At 36.2% G+C, this 16378-nt stretch overlaps 1 long non-coding RNA gene across 1 annotated transcript in view; it reads left to right on the top strand.

Moving 5' to 3' along the window:
* The first annotated feature begins 4907 nt into the window (after positions 1 to 4907).
* The window catches only part of LOC129048659 (uncharacterized), a 61772-nt gene continuing 50301 nt past the window's right edge, over positions 4908 to 16378 (top strand). Inside the window, exon 1 of the long non-coding RNA XR_008511182.1 lies at positions 4908 to 5164. This is a non-coding gene — a long non-coding RNA (uncharacterized LOC129048659). The remainder of the gene's footprint in view (positions 5165 to 16378) is intronic.

Below are 16378 nucleotides of genomic sequence, written 5' to 3'. Positions count from 1 at the left end.
TCTGTTACCTCATATTTTGTTGAGAATGTTTGCATCTGTGTTCGTCAGGGATATTGGTCCTTCATGTTTTTGTTGTTGTTATGGCCTTTCCTGGTTTGGGTATTAGGCTGATACTGGCTTCATAGAATGATATAGGGAAGATTTATTTTTTCTCTCTCTTGTGGAATAGTGTCAATAAGATTGGTATCAATTCTTCTTTGAATGTCTGATAGAATTCAACTGTGAATCCATCTGATACTGTACTTTTATTCTTGGTAACATTTTAATTACCATTTCGATCTTGCTGCTTGTTATTGGTCTGTTCAGAGTTTCTGGTTCTTCCTGGTTTAATCTAGGAGGGTTGTGTGTTTTCAGGAATTTATGCATCTCCTCTAGGTTTTCTAGTTTATGCACATATAAAGGTGTTCATGGTAGCCTTGAACAATGTCCTGTATTTCTGTGGTATCGGTAGTAATATCTCTCATTTTGTTTCTAATTGAGCTTATTTGGATCTACTCTCTTCTTTTCTTGGTTAATCTCACTGATATTCTACTAATTATATTTATCTTTTCAAAGAACCAGCTCTTTGTTTAATTTATCTTTTGTATTTATTTCTTTCAATTTAATTTAGTTCTGCTCTAGTCTCGATTACTTTTTATTACTTCTGCTGTTTTGGGTTTGGTTTGTTCTTATTTCACTGGTTGTGTCATTATTATCATTTACTTAAAAGAATTTTTCATTTCCATCTTGATTTCATTGTTGACCCAAGGATCATTCAGGAACAGGCTATTTAATTTCCATGTATTTACATGGTTTTGAGGGTTCCTTTTAGAATTGATTTCCAATTTTATTCTACTGTAGTAGGAGAAGACACTTGATAAAATTTGGATTTTCTTAAATTTGTTGAGACTTGGTTTATGGCGTATCATATGGTCTATCTTGGAGAAAGTTTCATGTGCTGATGGATAGAATGTATGTTCTGCAATTGTTGGGTAGAATGTTCTGTAAATATCTGTTACATCCATTTGTTCCAAGGTATAGTTTAAGTCTATTGTTTCTTTATTGACCTTCTGTTTTGATTACCTGTCTACCGCTGTCAGTGGAGTATTGAAGTCCCCCACTATTATTTTGTTGCTGTCTATCTCATTTCTTAGGTCTAGTAGTAATTACTCTATAAATTTGAAAGCTCCCCTGTTAGGTGCATATATATTGAGGAATGTGATATTTTCCTGTTGGACTGGTCCTTTTATCATTATATAATGTCCCTCTTTGTATTTTTTAACTGCTGTTAGTTTAAAGTTTGTTTCAGCTTATATAGAATAGATACTGCTGCTCACTTTTGGCATCCATTGCATGGAATATTTTTTCCACATCTTTACCTTAAGTTTATGTGAGTCCTTATGTGTCAGGTGAGTCTCTTGAAGACACCAGATACTTGGTTACTGACTTCTTATTCACTGCGCCATTCTGCATCTTTTAAGTGGAGCGTTTAGGCCATTTATCTCCAATGTTAGTATTGAGATGTCATTACTAATCTATTCATCGTGGTATTTGTTGCCTGAATACACTGTTTTATTTTTTTCATTGTGTTATAGTTTTATAGGACCAGTGAGATTTATACTTTAAGGAGATTCTATTTTGGGGTGTTTTGAGGATTTTTTTCAAGACTTAGAGCTCCTTTCAGCAATTTTTGTAGTGCTGGCTTGGTAGTGGTTAATTTTCTCAGCACTTGTTTGCCTAAAAACGTATCTATCCTTCAATTATGAACCTTAGTTTGAGTGAATACAAAATTTTGGGCTGATAATTGTTTGTCTTAGGAGGCTAAAGACAGGACCCTAAACACTTCTAGCCTGTAGCATTTCCACTGAGAAATCTGCTATTAATCTGATAGTTTTTCCTTTATAGGTTAGCTGATGCTTTGGCCTTACAGCTTTTAAGATTCTTTCCTTTTGTCTTGACTTTAGATAACCTGACAATTTTTGTGATCAATTTCCCAGGTGTTCTTATAACTTCTGATATTTCAATGTCTAGATCTCTAGCAAGGCTGAGGAAGTTTTCATCAATTATTCCCTCAAATATGTTTTCCAAACTTTTAGATTTCTCTTCTTCCTTGAAAAACCAGTTATTCATAGGTTTGGTCATTTAACATAATCCCAAACTTCTTGGAGGCTTTGTTTATTTTTCTTTATTCTTTTTTTTCTGCCTTTGTCAGATTGGGTGTATTAGTTCATTTTCACACTGCTGATATAGACATACCTGATACTGGGCATATTTTTTTTAAAGAGGTGCATTGCACTCACAGTTCCATGTAGCTGGGGAGGCCTCACAATCATGGTAGAAGATGAAAGGTATGTCTCACATGGTGACAGACAAGAGAAGAGAGTTTGTGCAGGGAAACTCCCCTTTTTAAAACCATGAGATCTCGTGAGACTCATTCACTATTACAAGAACAGTGCCAAAAAATCTACCCCAGTAATTCAATCACCTAACACTGGGTTACTCCCACAACACATGAGAATCGTGGGAGTTACAACTCAAGATGAGATTCGGGTGGGGACACAGCCAAACCATATCATTCCACCCCTGGCCCCTTCCAAATCTCATGCCCTCTCATTTCAAAACCAGTCATGCCTTCCCAACAGTCTCCCAAGTCTTAATTCATTTCAGCATTAACTCAAAGTCTACAGCCCAACGTCTCATCCAAGACAAGGCAAGTCCCTGCCATCTATGAGCCTGTAAAATCAAAAGCAAGTTAGTTACTTCCTAGATACAGTGGTGGTACAGGCATTGGGTAAATACAACCATTCCAAATGGGAGAAATTGGCCAAAACAAAGGGGCTACAGTCCCCATGCAAATACAAAAACCAACAGGGCAGTCAAATATTAAAGCTCCAAAATGATCTCATTTGACTCCATGTCTCACACCCAGGTCATGCTAATGCATGAGGTAGGTTCCCATGGTCTTAGGCAGCTCTGGCCCTGTGAAAGGGTGTAGCCCTCCTCCTGGCTGCTTTCATGGGCTGGTATTGAGTTTCTGTGGCTTTTCCAGGTGCATAGTGCAAGCTGACAGTGGATCTACCATTCTGGGATCTGGAGGATGGTGGCTCTCTTCTCATACCTCCACTAGGCAGTGCCCCAGTAGGGACTCTGTGTAGGGGCTCCAACCTTACATTTCTCTTCCACACTGCCCTAGCAGAGGTTGTCCATGAGGTCCCCACCCCTGCAGCAAACTTCTTCCTGAGCATCCAGGCGTTTCCATACATCCTCTGAAATCTAGGCAGAGGTTTCCAAACCTCAGTTCTTCACTTCTGTGCACCTGCCAGCTCAACACCATGTGAAAGCTGCTAAAACATGGAGCTTCCACCCTCTGAAGAAACAGCCCAAGCTGTACATTGGCCCTTTTTAGTCATGGCTAGAGCAGCTGGGATGAAGGGAACAAAGTCTCTACACTCTACACAGCAGAGGGATCCTAGGCCCAGGCCACAAAACCATTTTTTCCCCCTAAACCTCCAGGTCTGTGATGGGAGTGGCTGCCGCAAAGGCCTCTGGCATGCCCTGAAGACATTTTCTTCATTGTCTTTGTAATTAACTTTTGACTCCTCATTACTTATGCAAATTTCTGTAGCTGGCTTGAATTTCTACTCAGAAAGTGGGATTTTTCTTTTCTATTGCATTGTCAGGCTGCAAATTTTCCAAACTTGTATGCTCTGTTTCTCTTTTAAAACTGAATGCTTTTAACAGCACCCAAATCACCTCTAGAATGCATTGCTACTTAGAAATTTCTTCTGTCAGATACCCTAAATCATCTCTCTCAAGTTCAAAGTTTCACAAATCTCTAGGATCATGGCAAAATGCCACCAGTCTCTTTGCTAAAACAGAAAAAGAGTTACCTTTGCACCAGTTCCCAACAAGTTCCTCATCTCCATCTGAGACCAACTTAGACTGGATTTTATTATTCATATCATTATCAGCATTTTGGTCAAAGCCATTCAACAAGTCTCTAGGGACTTCTAAACTTTTCTACATTTTCCTGTCATCTTCTTCTGAGTCCTCCTAATTGTTCCAACCTCTGCTTGTTACGCAGTTCCAAAGTCACTTCCACATTTTGGGGTATCTTTTCAGCAGTGCCACACTCTACTGTATTAGTCCATTTTCATGCTACTGAAAAAGACATACTGCAAACTGGGCAATTTACACAAGAAAGAGATTTATTGGACTCACAGTTTCGAGTGGCTGGGGAGACCTCACAATCATAGTGGAAGATGGAAGGCATGTCTCACATGGTGGCAGACAGGAGAAGAGAGCTTGTGCAGGGAAACTTTCCTTTTTAAAATCATCAGATCTCATGAGACTCATTGACTAACCCAAGAACAGTGCAGGAAAGACCTGCCAACATAATTAAATCACCTTGCACCAGGTTCCTCCCATGACACTGGGAATTGTGGGAGTTACAATTCAAGATGAAGATTTGGGTGGGGACACAGACAAACCATATCATTGGGTTAATTAGAAAGTCTTGTTTTCAAGCTCTGAAGTTCTTTCTTCTACTTGTTAGATTTTATTTCTGAGACTTTCCTGTGCATTTTGCATTTCTCTAAGTGTGTCCTTCATTTCCTAAAGTTGTGATTGTTTTTTATCTATGCTATCTATTTCACTGGAGATTTTTCCTTTTATATCTTGTATTATTTTTATTTTATTTATTTAAGTTGGACTTCACATTTCTCTGTTGCCTCCTTGAGTGGTTTTATAATCTACCCTCTGAATTCTTTTTCTGGCAATTCAGATATTTTGTCTTGGTTTGGATCCATTGCTGGTGAGCTAGTGTGATATTTTGAGGGTGTTAAAGAACCTTGTTTTGTCATATTACCAGAACTGTTTTCCAGGTTCCTTCTCATTTGAATAGACTATGTCAGAGGGAGGGTCTGGGACTCAAGTGCTGCTGTTCAGATTCTTTTGTCCCACGAGTGTGCTCCTGTGATGTGGTACTCTCCCGTTTCCCCTAGGGATGGGAATTCCTGAGAGCTGAACTGCAGTGATTATTATCTCTTTACAGGATCTATCCACCCAGTGTAGCTACTGGGCTCTTGGCTTTTACTGGGGAGTGTCTTTAAAGAGTACTGTGATGTGATCCATCTTCAGATCTCTCAGCTGTAGACACTGGCACCTACTCTTGTGGAGGAAGCAGGTGAGTGAAGTGGACTCTCTGAGGGTCCTTGGTTGCATTTTTTTAAGTGTGCTGGTTTTGTGTTGGTTGACCTGGAACCAGGAGGTGATGCTTTCAAGAGTGCATCAGCTGTGATTGTATAGGGAGGATACAAGTTTGCCCTAGAGTTACCTTTGGATAAGTATTCAGGTTTTTCAGGCAGTGGCATGGCCATAGAACTCCCAAGAGATTATGTCCTTTGTCTTCAGCTACCAGGGCAGGTAGAGAAGGACCATCTGGTGGGGGTAAATTTAGGTGTGTCTGAGCTCAGACTCTCACTGGGCAGGACTTGCTGAAGCTGCTTTTGGGGTTGGGGGTGTGGTTCTCAGGCCAATGGAATTATGTGCCCGGGGAATTCTGGCTGTCTCTGCTGTGTCACACAGGTTACCAAGGATGTAGGGGAAAGCTGGCAGCCACAGGCTTCACCCAGGTACTGCACAGCATGCAGCTGAAAACGCTGATCTCACTCTCATTGTGCCCCTGCAACAGCACCAAGTTTATTGCCAGGCAGCCAGTGAACAGGGCTGAGAACTTGCCCCAGGCTACAAGCTTCTTAGCAGAGAAAGAAGCTGACTCACAGTTCCTTGGCTGTCCCAGGGTGCCTGCAGTGGCAATCCACCACCTTCAAAGGGTCTTTGGATTCTCTGGGCTTTCCTGATATGTTCCTGTGGTAGTTTTTGGAGATAAAGTTCATGATGTCGGTCTCCATACCCTGCTCTATCCCTCCAAGTTGGAGCTGAAAGACAGTCCTGTCCCCTATCTTGCATTTTTTCCCATTTATATATAGAAAATTTAACCAAGAAATGGTTTAGGATGTTGGCTTATGTACAAATGTAGTTTTTGTCCAGCAGAGCCCAAAACCATAACTTTGAATGTTATCTGTTGTACCAGAAAGAAATTATTTGCATCTCTACTTGACAAAAATTAGCAAGTTTATACTTGTTTTTACAGAATTTTAAAATAGCCCAATCAATATAAATTATATCAAAATTTCAAGCCTGGCATTGCATTGGAAAAATGACAACAAAAAACACCCAGTAATCTCTTTGCCTATTTTTAAGTTACAGATAATTTTCCTGAGAGGAGGAGGTAATTTTGTGGATCTTAAAGTTTATCTTCATCTAATTCAGTGTAAATTGTGAAGTAATGGGCCAATATCAATTGTGAAAGAGATGACACAGAGACCATTTGCAATGAGCCAGCTGTTCCTAAGATCATTAAAGGACCCAAATTTGGATGATTTCTTGAATGTAACATAGGAGTTGCTTCAGGCCCTTCTGTGTCTACAAGAAAGATTAAGTACAACTAGGTAAAAATCAGAGGAGAAATTCTGTTTTCTATTCTTTAAGAAAAAGCTAGACTGCACAAGTGATTCTCATTTTACCATTAGAGACTACTTTCTGAGAAGCCAAATAAATTGGCAACTTGGAGTTGAAACTAACTTAAATATTTACAAAGGGATGGAGAACTAAAGAAAATAAGGTGAAAAATCAGATAATGTAACTCGTTGTTATTACAATTCAAGAAGCTCCCCAACACTTAAAATTCAAACTCCTCCCCAAGGCTGACATAAAACCCTGCAGGATCTTGCTTCTGGATCTTTTATGGGCCTCATCTCCTCTCATTTACTGCTCTCATTGCCCTTCAGCCACAGTAGCTTATTACATGCTTTAAAAATACGCTACCACAATTGCTCCTAAGACAGTTTCACTCTGAATCACACATTTCTTTTTTTTTTTTTTTCTAGTGTGGTAGAGAACACATAACATGATATGTACCCTTTTAACAAATGTTTAAGTGTATAGTACAGTATTGTTAACTATAGTCACAGTGTTGTTTGACACATCTTTAGAATTTTTTGTTTTACATAATTTACTAAAGCATGATTGATATAAAAAAGTCAATATATCATTTAAACAGAAAGAATCAATAATAAGTATTTGAGGTAATGGATATATTAATTAGCTTAATTCAATAATTCCACAGTATGTACATATATTATAGCATCACTTTGTGCCCCATAAATACACAGTCATAATTTGTCAATATCCAGTTTTTTCAAGCTGTACATTTTTAATGTATACAACTTAATGAGTTTGGAGATAAGTATACACCTGTGAAACCATGACTACAATCTATGCCACAAAACTCTCCATCATCTGTAAAAGTTTCCACCTGTCCTATTTATTATTATTAATTATTACTGATAAGAATGGTTAACATAAGATCTCCCATCTTAGCAAATTTTTAAGTATACAATACAATATTGTTAACTATACCTCAATATTAATCAAAGGGTACAAAGTTTCAGTTATACAAGACAGATAAGTCCTAGAGACCTACAACTTTTTCTTCTTGAATGATTGATACTCAGTAATCATGGAACTAGCAGCTCCTCATTTCCCCTTCCCCTCATCTTGTAATCACCGTTCTACTTTGTTGACTACTTAAGTTACTCATGTAAGGGAAATCATGAAGTGTTTTTGAAACTGGCTTATTTCACTTAACATAATTTCCTCAAGTTTCAGCTATGCTTTCATAAATGGCAGAATTTTCTTTTTTTTGTGGAGCCTAATAATATTCCACTGTATATATCTACCACATTTTCTTCATTCATTTATCCATCAATGGACATTTAAGTTGTTTCCATATCTTGACTATCCTGCACAATGCTGCAATGAACATGAGGCTGCAGATATTTTGTTGAGATTCTGATTTTAATCCTTTGGATAAATACCCAGAAGTGAGGTGGATGGATCATACAGTAGTTCTAGAAAACTTCAATACTGTTTTTCCTAACAGCTGCATTATTTTGCATTCCTACCAACACTGCACAAGGGTTACAATGGCGCACATCCCTATCAACAGTTGTTATTTTCTAGGCTTTTTAGAGAATCGTCATTCTAACAGGTGTGAGGCAATATTTCGTTTTTTGACTTACATTTCCATAATGATTCATGACAGTTGGATTTTTTTTTATACCTGTGTGTTATTTTTATGTCTTTTGGGGGGAAATATCTATACAAGTCTTTTCCCCTTTATTTATTTATTTATTTATTTATTTATTTATTTATTTAATTTACTACTAACCTATAGGAATTTTTTGTATATTTTGCGTATTAACGTCTTATCAGATATATAATATGGCATGTCCTTTTGCTTCACTTCCTTCATTTGTATAGAAGGGGTAGTGATATTACTTACCGCATGGTGTTATTGAAGGTTTGAATTGATTAATATTCATAATATGCTTAGAAATGTGTTTGCTCAACAATCAATAGTACACAACATTAACAGGATAAAGAATAAAAATCACATAGAGAAAAAGCATTTAACACAATTTAACAGCTTTTCATGATAAAATACACAAATTAATGATAGAAGGAAATTATCTCAACATAATAAAAGTCATATATGAAAAGCTCATAGCTTATATCATACTCAGTGGTGAGAATGAGAAGCTTTTTCTATAAGATCAAGGAGCTTCTGTCTGGTGCTTTTACACTTGCAGGTCTTCCTGCCTGTAATACTTCTCCTCTGGAGAATTACATAACTTATTTCCACAGTTTATTCAAGCCATGACTCCTTTGTCACCTTAGGGAGGCTTTCCTACTGAGCCTCATATAAATGCCAACCACCTACATGCCTGTCTTGCTCACTCCTTTTGAATTCTGTGATTATTCTTCTAAGTTTGTAAAGTGTAGATTCAGATTTATAGAACAAACCCTCAAGTGGCACTTAATATGTGCGAGGTATTGTTCTAAGTGGTTTCCACATAGAAAATTACTTAATCCTCACATCAACTCTATGATATAGTTTCTAATATCACATTTTCTGATGCTGAAACTGTGTCACAAAGAGGCTCAGGCACTTGGCCATTAGGCAGGGAGTATTCTAATATCTAAATGCTAATATGAATCAATGCAGTTAATATTCAAACACAGTTTGACCCAAGAATCCAAGCTTTTAACCACTAGATTATATTTCATTTTTTTTAAAGTATACAGGTTGCCTTGATTTTGACCACTGAACATTAAAGACTTAAATGTTGGACCTAAAACCATAAAAACCCTAGAAGAAAACCTAGGCAATACCATTCAGGACATAGGCATGGGCAAGGACTTCATGTCTGAAACACCAAAAGCAATGGCAACAAAAGCCAAAATTGACAAATGGGATCTAGTTAAACTAAAGAGCTTCTGCACAGCAAAAGAAACTACCATCAGAGTGAACAGGCAAACTAAAAAATGGGAGACAATTTTTGCTACTCATCTGACAAAGGGCTAATATCTAGAATCTACAAAGAACTCAAACAAACTTACAAAAAAAAAAAAACAACCCCATCAAAAATTTGGTGAAGTATATGAACAGACTCTTCTCAAAAGAAGACATTTATGCAGCCAAAAGACACATGAAAAAATGCTCATCATCACTGGCCATCAGAGAAATGCAAATCAAAACCACAATGAGATACCATCTCACACCAGTTAGAATGGCAATCATTAAAAAGTCAGGAAACAACAGGTGCTGGAGAGGATGTGGAGAAATAGGAACACTTTTACACTGTTGGTGGGACTGTAAACTAGTTCAACCATTGTGGAAGACAGTGTGGCGATTCCTCAGGGAGCTAGAACTAGAAATACCATTTGACCCAGCCATCCCATTACTTGATATATACACAAAGGATTATAAATCATGCCGCTATAAAGGCACATGCATACGTATGTTTATTGTGGCACTATTCACAATAGCAAAGACTTGGAAACAACCCAAATGTCCAACAATGATAGACTGGATTAAGAAAATGTGGCACGTATACACCATGGAATACTGTGCAGCCATAAAAATGGATGAGTTCATGTCCATTGTAGGGACATGGATGAAGCTGGAAACCATCATTCTCAGCAAACTATCACAAGAACAAAAAACCAAACACCACATGTTCTCACTCATAGGTGGGAATTGAGCAATGAGAACACTTGGACATAGGAAGGGGAACATCACACACTGGGGCCTGTCGTGGGGTGGAGGGGGAGGGGGGAGGGAAAGCATTAGGAGATATACCTAACGTAAATGACAAGTTAATGGGCGCAGCGCACCAACATGGCACATGTATACATATGTAACAAACTTGCATGTGTGCACATGTACCCTAAAACTTAAAGTATAATAAAAAAAAAAAGTGTACAGGTTGCCTTGATTTTGACCATTGTTGTGTAAGTCAAAGCTTAATTAAGAATGAATTTTAGTGAATCAGTTTAATCCATAGCCATTTTATTCATTGTAAATAATATTGATACTTTATTTTTTTCCTTTAAAAATTGCCATTTTGTAACCCAGAGACTCATGCAGCCTGTGTATTAATCATGACATATACATGTTAAACTTGTCTGAAACAGACGTTTGTCCCTGACCTCCTAGATACCCACATATACTAAGATGCAACAAATGAGTATTTGGTCAAATATAGTCTCAGTGATCCTGAGAGCTTGCTTTCTTTGAGGTGAGGTGGCATTTTTTTAGTATAGACAGACAAAATATCAAAGTTAAGTATTAATCCATGAAATACCAAAACCAACCTCTACCAATCAACATTATTAATCTTTGAACTGTCAATATCCATCTGTCCTCCATATTAATGTTTGATTCAATTCTATTTTTAATTACAGCAGATACTATTATACAGAATTTAGTTGAAATGTGTAAACAAATAACATGAAAATAGCCATGAAAATTTCTAATCTTGAAATTGGTGGGGATCAACAGAAGAAAATCCAAGTTAAAGGACTTCAATGTTGAGTTCTGGAAGTGGCAGAAAACAATTTAAAAAAATGCAGTCTTCACTGAATAAAATAGTTTAAAATAAAATCAATCAATATCTTAATAAAAATATATGTTTTGGTGTATAATGAATAGTCATAAAGAAACCTGACATAGATTAGCTATTCCTTTTGCATCAAAGACATGCAGAATATAACGATAAACTTTTTTCAGTGCCTTAAACACGTGGTAGGTGCTAAATGATGATAAAATGAATTAATAAAAGGTTAGTTAACAAAAGTGGTAATTTTCTCCTTTTGTCTTTCTTGAGGTCAATTATTGACTCTTAAACAGTAACTGAATATAAATCACCAGACTACAGTATTATAGGTTTCATTTATTCTCTTTATTTCTATTCATTTAAAAGAGATCCAATTACATAAACAGATTTTCAAGATGTAAAGCTAGTTATGGGAAATAAAGGAACTAAGAGTATACAGAATTTTCTGTTGTTTTATTACTTATAAAGAGGGATTAGGGACATGGGCTAAATGAAATACCAAACATGGACTAGATATTGGAAAAATAGACTTCCTTTGAATAAGGGCTAAACTGGGAAGATAAGTTAGCTAGTCTTTCTTGACAATGTTCCATTCACCCAGAGAATAGTTGTTGTTAAATATGGAAAGTCTTTAATTAAAAATCCTGTGGAATAATCTTTTTTTGATTTCTTTCAGATCTCTCTCACAATCTATCTTAAAATGATTAAGTTAATTAATTGGAGTATCACGCTCTTATGTGAATCATTGTCTCCAAAACTCAAACAGACGCAATGAGTATTGCATTTCTTATTACTGGCAAAGTGTGAAAAGTGATACAGATCATCTTCATTTTGTAGGTAATGATTCAACATGCCCCAAATAATGTGTCCTCCACGAAATATATAATTTGATTGAACTTTGTGTATGGAAAGTAGAGTCCAACTCACCCACTCACTCAGTTTGTGTGGGGATGTGGTGGGGAAATAAGGAAATATCATTTCAGCAACAAAGAAGACTTATTTAAACATACAATTCATAGTTATGCTACGATCTTTTCCAGTTATATCTAGTATTTATGAATCCTTGCTAAGAAATTGTGTTCTGTTATTATGAGCTTGGTAAAAATATAGATATGGATTTGAACAAGTGGTGTTTGGGTTACATATAAGCAAAACATTTCATTTTGTGCTTCAATTATGAATAGGTTGTTCATTAAGAAGAATCACTCTCAGGGCCTTCAGGGCATATATTTCCTACCAATGGAAAAGATTGTCAGAACATTTTGATAATAAAAGAGCAGATGATAAAGCAATCCTAGTAACCACTTATTCCCCTTATGCCTTTAAATCAACTTAGTTTAAGGAGGTAGATCAATGTCTGTTAGGACAGGGAACAATAAACATTGAATAAATTTTCCTGTACGAATAAATTCCGAGGAATATGTCTTGCCATATATGTATGAGAAAAATATATATACATTTCTATTTATATATATATATTTTTTTTTCTTTCTACTTTTATTTCTGTGTACCTTTCTCATGCCTTTTACCTTTTTCTCTTCTTCTTTATTCATTTCTATGTTTCATACTTTCACACAATATGAGGCACTCTACTGAGCAAATTATGTAACTAGTGTGTGAATGCAGGTTAAAAAGCGGAGGCAGGTTTATGGATACAGGGCAAAAGACTGGTCACCAAACTTCAGTAGACATCAATTCATTGAGAGTTGACTTATTTCAGGTACTGTGCTGGAAATTAATAAAGGAAAGCCTGTGTTCTAGCTGAATATGTGTTTTACAGGATTCTCCATATTCTCATGTGCCTGTGTTCAATGAAATTTTCTTCCTTGGGATGCTGATACCCATTTTCCAAGTTGTTATTCAGGCATCATTTATCCTGGAGGTCTTGTCTAGTTCCATCAGTCTATGTTAGATTACCCTACCATAAGCTTATTTGTAATTTGTTTACTTGTTAATACCATATATCTTACTTTTGATCTACTCTTATATTATGTGAGAAAAAAAATCTCTTCATATGCCTCTATGCTACCTGAGTCCGTATTTTCATAGGTGTCTCAAAGCAGATTGTTTTCCTACAGAGTTTTTTTTGTTTTGTTTTGTTTTTTTTTGGTAAAGGTGCTTTTATTACTCTGGTAAAACTGTATATGGAAATTTTTAGCATAAGCAAATAATAAATTAATATAAGAAAGATATTTTCTTCTGTCATTAATACATAATCATGATTTCTAAATATTAACCACATTTACACTGTATTAAAGTAATGGATAAAATATTTGTATGCAATTTCAAAATTGTGGGATTATCATTAAGAATAAATATAAATCTATGTTAATTCTGGGGGGGATTTTGTAGTATTTTACATTCAAAAGAACATTGATTATTATATAAAAATCTATGTTCCCACCAAAAGCCTAAAAAATAGCATAGTAGAGGAATAATTAAAGCCTACTCCTCTTCTCAGCTTGAACTATAATGAGAATTTTTGTTTTGCTTTGTTTCATATTCTTCTCTAGGATCGTGGATTAAAACTTACTACTCTGAGCCATGGCCCTCAAATTGAGCAATTTTGTAAGCATCTAACCAAAAATTTGACATGTGTTAATAAAAGATTCTACTACAATGCAAGTCCATTATACAACCATCCAACAGACTTCATGAATAGAGTATTATAAATACTAGTTAAGATTAAAAAATTAGGAAATACTGTACATTTAATGTGAACATAAATGCATTACTATAAAGTATTTTGGAAAGTGTAATGGTGAATTAAAATTTATTTTATATCATACTTACATATTTCTTTTATACAACATTTTCTTTTGTTTCATATTTGGTAAGCCTTTATTTTTCTTCTGCTTTGAGATAGTACTTCCTTCTTAAGTGTGTGAGTATAGGAAGCAAAATAGTAGTAAGCTATATTGATAGTATGTAAAATAAATATAAGAAAGGTTTATATTTCATTTGTTAGATTTCTGCCAAGTGTTTTAAGTGCAGGGTATATAAAAATAATGTTTTAAGTTATGAAAAACACCTTGATATTGGCTCATTTAATTACACTGTAAATTCTTCTCGAAGGCAAATATGGTATTTTTTATTTTCTTTTTTCTTATTATACTTTTAAGTTCTGGGGTACATGTGCAGAACATGCAGGTTTGTTACATAGGTATACATGTGCCATGGTGGTTTGCTGTGCCCATCAACCCATCATCTACATTAGGTATTGATACCCCTCCCCTAACCCCCACTCCCCAACAGGCCCCGGTGTGTGATGTTCCCCTCCCTGTGTCCATGTATTCTCATTGTTCAGCTCCCACTTATCAGTGAGAACATGTGGTGTTTGGTTTTCTGTTGTGTTAGTTTGCTGAGAATGATGGTTTCCAGCTTCGGCCATGTCCCTGCAAAGGACATGAACTCATCCTTTTTTATGGCTACACAGTATTCCATGGTGTATATGTGCCACATTTTCTTTATCGAGTCTATCATGGATGGGCATTTGGGTTGGTTCCAAGTCTTTGCTATTGTTAATAGTGCTGCAATAAACATACGTGTGCATGTGTCTTTATGGTAGAATGATTTATAATCCTTTGCCTATATACCCAGTAATGGAATTGGTGGATCAAAAGGTATTTCTGGACCTAGATCCTTGATAAATCGCCACACTGTCTTCCACAATGATTGAACTACTTTACACTCCCACCAACAGTGTAAAAGTGTTCCTATTTCTCCACATCCTCTCCAGCATCTGTTGTTTCCTGACTGTTTAATGATCGCCATTCTAACTGGCATGAGATGGTATCTCATTGTGGTTTTGATTTGTGTTTCTCTAATGACCAGTGATGATGAGCATTTTTTCTTATGTTTGTTGGCTGCATAAATGTCTTCTTTTGAGAAGTGTCTGTTCATATCCTTTGCCCATATTTTGATGGGATTGTTTGTTTTTTCTTGTGAATTTGTTTAAGTTCTTCGTAGATTCTGGATATTGGCTCTTTGTCAGGTGGATAGATTGCACAATTTTTTCTCCCATTCTGTTCACTCTGACGATAGATTTTTGTTGTTGTTGTTGTTGTTGTGCAGAAGCTCTTTAGTTTAATTAGATTCCATTTGTCAATTTTGGCTTTTGTTGCCATTGCTTTTGGTGTTTTAGTCATGAGGTATTTGCCCATGCCTATTGACAGAATGGTATTGCCTAGGTTTTCTTCTAGGGTTTTTATGGTTTTACGTCTAACATTTAAGTCTTTAATCCATCATGAGTTAATTTTTTGTAAGGTGTATGTAAGGGGTCCAGTTTCAGTTTTCTGCATATGGCTAGCCAATTTTCCCAACACCATTTATTAAATAGGGAATCCTTTCCCGTTGCTTTTGTCAGGTTTGTCAAAAATAAGATGGTTGTAGATGTGTGGTGTTATTTCTGAGGCCTCTGTTCTGTTCCATTAGTCTATATATCTGTTTTGGTACCAGTATCATGCTCTTTTGGTTATTGTAGCCTTGTAGTATTAAAGTCAGGTAGCGTGATGCCTCCAGCTTTGTTCTTTTTTTAGGATTGTGTTGGCTATGCATGCTCCTTTTTGGTTCAATATGAAATTTAAAGTTGTTTTTTCTAATTTTGTGAAGAAAGTCAATGGTAGCTTGATGGGGATAGCATTGATTCTACAAATTACTTTGGGCAGTATGGCCATTTTCACAATATTGATTCTTCCTATTCATGAGCATGAAATGTTTTTCCATTTATTTGTGTCCTCTCTTATTTCCTTTAGTAGTGGTTTGTAGTTCTCCTTGAGGAGGTCCTTCACATCCCTTGTAAGTTGTATCCCTAGGTATTTTATTCTCTTTGTAGCAATTGTGAATGGGAGTTCACTCATGATTTGGCTTCCTGTTTGTCTGTTATTGGTGTATAGGAATGCCTGTGATTTTTGCATATTGATTTTGTATCCTGAGACTTTGCTGAAGTTGCTTATATTACATTTTCTTTGAAAATATGTTTATTTGAGATTTTCCTCAAAATGTTTTCCTCTTTAACAAGTGTTTTAGTATGTTTGGACTACTATAACAAAATACCGTAAAGTGGGTGGCTTATGAACAACAGAAATTTATCTCTGACAGTCTAGAGGCTAGGAAGTCCAAGATCAAGTTGTTGGCAGATTCTGTGTCTGGTGAGAGTCAACTTCCTGGTTAGTTGACAGCACCTTCTTGACTTTGTCTTCATATAGAAGAAGGAGAGAGGGGTCTCTCTTGAGCTTCGTTTATATGGACACTAATCCCATTATCAGAGGTCTGCCCTCATGACCAAATCATCTCCCAGAGGCCCCCTCTCCTAATATCATCATCTTGAGGACTACAATTTTAACATTTAAATTGTGGATAGCACACACATTCAG

Source organism: Pongo abelii, chromosome 9 (assembly GCF_028885655.2).
Source record: "Pongo abelii isolate AG06213 chromosome 9, NHGRI_mPonAbe1-v2.0_pri, whole genome shotgun sequence".
NCBI classification, from domain to species: Eukaryota; Metazoa; Chordata; class Mammalia; order Primates; family Hominidae; genus Pongo; species Pongo abelii.
The sequence above is the reverse complement of the archived record's forward strand: the minus strand, read 5'-3'. Positions and strand labels throughout refer to the sequence as shown.